This window comes from Pantherophis guttatus, chromosome 10 (genome assembly GCF_059756535.1).
Source record: "Pantherophis guttatus breed Tessera chromosome 10, ASM5975653v1, whole genome shotgun sequence".
In the NCBI taxonomy this organism is placed as follows: domain Eukaryota; kingdom Metazoa; phylum Chordata; class Lepidosauria; order Squamata; family Colubridae; genus Pantherophis; species Pantherophis guttatus.
In genome coordinates, this window is record NC_142072.1 from 12,874,080 (window position 1) to 12,879,196 (window position 5,117).

The window sequence follows — 5,117 nt, forward strand, 5'->3', positions numbered from 1 at the left end:
TGCACTTGTCCGCTGTGCTTGAGATTTGAAGAGGAGGATATTTATGGTTCTTCCTAAGCAATGAAAAATGAGTGATTGCTGCATGTGTTGTTTAGGATTATTTTATGTAGCTACTGATCTTATTTCAAAACTAGCTCTCTACCCACAATGCATAGAATATTCCTCATATCTCCTGCTGTGATGTAGCGATAGATGATAGATAGATAGACAGATAGATAGACAGACAGACAGACAGACAGACAGACAGATAGATAGGTAGATAGATAAATAGATAGATCTATAGATGGATGGATGGATGGAGATATGGATGGATAGATAGATAGATAGATAGATAGATAGATAGATAGATAGATAGATAGATAGGTAGATAGATAGATACAGATAGATAGATAAAGATGGATGGATGGATATAGATAGATAGAAAGAAAGAGACAGACAGACAAAGAGAGAGAGAGATAAGATAGATGAGACACACAGAGAGAGAAACAGATTTAGATATTGATGGATAGGTAGATGATAGATAGATAGATAGATAGATAGATAGATAGATAGATAGATAGATAGATAGATAGATACAGGTAGATATACAGGGGTGGTGTGGTGTGGTGAAAAATGATACTGGAGAATGGGGAAGTCAGAAAGGAGAAAGATGCTGTACTCACCTCTTTCCATTTTTTGCTTAAGTGACTTCTATTCTTGGCAGCTATTAGAACCTTGAATGAATCATTCTTAAAAGAATGTGACTTTAAGCAGAAATTGAATGTTCATCCAATATAATCCATGGATTATATTCAGGGATATTTAAAATATCTAGGATCAGCAGCAGAAACTTGGTGGTGATGGGGATACAACTGACCAAGACCTTTTCTGGAGAGCTGATAGTTCTATTTTGCTTAGAACGATGTTTCCCAACCTGAGCAACTTTTTAAGATGTGCGGACTTCAACTCCCTTGCTGTCTGATGAATTCTGGGAGTTGAAGTCCGCACATCTTAAAATTGCTGAGGTTGATTCATATCTGTAGCCAACAATTTTGTTTGGGGTTTGTTTTTTTTACTTATTTGTGTTCTTTGTACAGTATTTCAATGATTTTTATTCAGTCCATCCTATTGAATTGAAACCACTGAAAATATATGTCCATCTTCTTTCTGTGTATGTTATTCCTTAAGTCTTGCTCACTGGAAGCTGTATCAAAAAAGCTTGCCATTCTAGAAAACAAGATCAGTGTTTAAAAAGTTGGATACTGTCTGTGGCTCCTTCCCAACTTAAAACGAATGTACCAGAAGACTTTTGCGGATGGATATGTCTTTCTGATGGTACCCAAAATTCAACTATTGGAAGTGTCTTGGGAAATGAAAAACCATAGCAAAAGCTTATGTAATTGTTTATTGAATGTCACTAAACTTTCCTTACCTCACCGAATATGCATGCATTAATTACCCGGAGAATTGTTTTAACCAAACCTTAATATATACAGTTACTATATTTTAATGCATCATCTTGCAAATGCTGTGGATGCTAATTGGGATTTTTTGTATTTTTGGGGTGGTGGGGATCATTGTGTGCTTTTTTTTTGATTGATGTGATTTTGAATATTACGGGTTTTTTTCTTTTAAAATGGTAAATATCTATGAATTACCTGCAAGTAGATGAAAGAATTATATCAAACTAGCTTGGATATGTTAGAATACAATGCATCTGCTACAGACCTGAAAAAAGGTGAGTTTTGATATCTAATAATGATAATAACAGGAATAATAATAGTAAAGACTGACTTTTCTGCTCCTAACAGCATAACCCCTGGTATTAAAAGTTTTCTATAGTGAATTCATCTATGAATGTAATGATAATGATAGCAATTATACTGTTATCATTAGCTTCTATATAGCTAGATAGCTTCTAATGTACCAAGGTGTTGGAATTCATTGTTGGAACATATTTCTATGCAACAACCACAGTGGTATTCAGCCAGTAGATGGCAGTGTTTACAAGTTTGGATCTATGGTACATACTCTATGCTTTTTTGTTCTAAGTAGTTTCCTGTTTCCTGTTACAGTAGTATAGTTAAGCAGTAAGGCACATGGTGATTGTACTCCTTATTTGCTCTATGTGGTGCTTTATATAAACAGAATTTCTAACACAAGGATATTCCTAGGGTGCAATCAAAAGTCAAGACAGTAGCCATTATGGCCTGATTGAAGCTCCATCCTTTTTTATGGCATACCTTCAATTCCATGGCTGGGCCATTATCTTGACTTTTTTTTGACCAAATCCTGCAGACATTCCTGAATGTTATTATTGACTATGTGGTACATGAATATGATCTCTATTTAGATGGTACCATATCTACAGGGCAGTCTGAGCCCACCCAGGGATATGACAATTCCTATTGGCTTTAGAAGACTAAAAACCAAGTCCCAAGCTATGCCATCTATGTTGCATCTGTTTATCACCACTGCACCCTTTCCAGTGTGAGCACAAGTGGTTGAACTTGAGTTCAGTTCTTTTTCTTTCAAAGAGTTTGTACCAAAATATTTATACTTGAGGATATATAAATGGTCTTTGCAGAAATATCATGCTAAAAGAATGTTGTTTTGTGTGAAAAAAAATAAAATAAAAATCACTAAAGAGTTTTGTGGCTTATGCTGATGGTCTCTCTCTTCTTCATATTTTAATCTTATTTTTCTGATTTAAAAAATTAAAAGTATTCCAAAGTAAAGGAATGTCAAAAAGATAAAAAGCCAATCTTGATTGGATGAAAATCTTCAGGAAGTAGTCAGCTTTTGTGCATTCCTAAACAGTTTGTCATCATAGAGGTGCAGTGGTTAAGTGCACTATTACAGGCAAACTCTGCCCAAAGCCTGGAGTTTGATCTTGATGGGGCTCAAGCTTGATTCAACCTTCCATCCTTTGGTAAAATGAGAACCCAGATTGTTGGGGAAAATATGAAAATAATGCTGACATTGTAAACTGCTCAGAGAGTGCTGTAAATAGAATAGAACAGCTTGACACCCTCTTCGTTGTGGCAACCCCTGAGATATTGGAACACTGCTATCATGTCACCCCTAGTCCTTCTTTTCATCAGACTAGACATACCCAGTTCCAGCAACTGTTCTTCATTTGTTTTAGCCTCCAGTCCCCTAATCATCTTTGTTGCTCTTCTCTGCGCTCTTTCTAAAATCTAAATATACCACTATGGGGCTGTATGTAAGTCTAAATGTTATTGCTATTGCTATATTCACAGACAAATAATTAAGCAGAGTGGCATGACTTTCTCAGCATTCACAATGGCTTATAGACTTGGGTAGTGGCCACATGGAATGGAGAATTAGTTAACCTCCTCAAAGCTCCTTGCTGCCTTTAAGAAAATGCTGGGTCCATATGCCAACTGGAATAAGATGTAATTGCCAACTGATGAACTTCTGAATCTGGAATTTGAAATGGGTGGCAAAGATATTGGACCAGACATGATTTATATTTATGTCTTTCAGCTTAGAATTGAAATGTTTCTTCAAGGTCATGGATATGAATATCTGGTCAGCTTCTCATATATTTTATTTATTCGAATATATAGCGCAAGACATATTTACAGTCTTTAAGGACCCAAGCACAACACATTGTGATAATTTTGTGAGCCAAATTCAGTGCCAATATATGGATACTCCAGCTATTTTGCTACATAAGAGCCCAGAAAGCTAGAATATATTATTTATTTATTATTTATTTATTTATTAGTTCGATTTATATATGCCGCCCTTCTCCGGAGACTCAGGGCGGCTTACAATGTATTAAGCAATATTAGCAGTCAGAAAACTACTTTCTGCTTTGTTTTGGGTCAATTGAACAGACAGAAACATTAATTAACTCTCTTTTCTCTTCTTGTACCAGTTTAAAATATGAAAAGTTGCATTCTTGGCTCCAATGTTAATTAGACATTAGATAGGCAACAATGTTTGACAATGTAATTAGACTTTCTGAAAATATTCAAGCCAGCTTCTGATGCCAACTGCAAAGAGGTATGCCCTTCATTCCAGACACACTCTTAATCTTTTAATTACACAATCTGCATTAATTACATAGAAATAAAGGTGGCTCAATAAAAGACGCAATGTTGAATTTAACCGTACACTGCTGATGGGAAGGCCGTGATTTAGAAATGACTGCATTCTAAAAGATATGGATTTAAAATACTTGTAGAATGTGCATCCCTTATCAGGTATTTTCTAAGTTAACAAATGACCCCCTCCCTCCATAATGTAAAACTTGAAGTTTGAAAGACAACCAAGAAGCTGAGTACTGGTTTCTGAAGAAATAGTGTAAATTGCTTGACTGCACATTTTTATTTCATAAGGAATTTACCAACAAAATGGAAGACAAGTCAAATATATCTGTATGACGATGTTCTTGAAAGCACCTGGAAGCTGCAGCTGATCCAGAATGTGACTTGGCTGCACTGATTACCAGATTACCAGATACCAGGTGTTGGTGATCACCTTTAAAGTGCTCCATGGCTTAGGGCCAGGGTACTTACGGGACCGCCTTCTGCCACCAATTGCCTCCCACTGGCCAGTTCGCTCCCACAGAGAGAGCCTCCTCAGGGTGCCATCGGCCAGACAATGTCGGCTGGCGACCCCCAGGGGGAGAGCCTTCTCTGTGGTGGCACCTACCCTCTGGAACAATCTACCCCCAGAGATACGAGTGATCTCCAACCTCCGGACTTTTCGTCGGGCCCTAAAAACCTATTTTTTTCAGTTAGCCAGGCTGTCTTGATTTTATGGTTGGTTTTAAAATTTGATATGGATTTTAATTAAAAAGTTTTAAATTACGGCCCAAATTTATTTAATTATTTTAAATCTCTTTTTAACTTTTATGTATAAATGTTTTTTATCTTAGCTGTTCACCGCCCTGAGTCCGAAAGGAGAAGGGCGGTATAGAAATCTGAAAAATAAATAAATAAATAAAATGGTTACTGGATGCTAATCAAGGTGATGGTTATCATTTTATTGATGTAGGATCTGAATGTCTCCAGGATCACCTTCTCCTAATTTGTTTTTCCCAGCCAATAAGAGTTGGAAGGAGGACTATTTCAGGTCTCTTCATTTAGATATTGCTGCCTTCT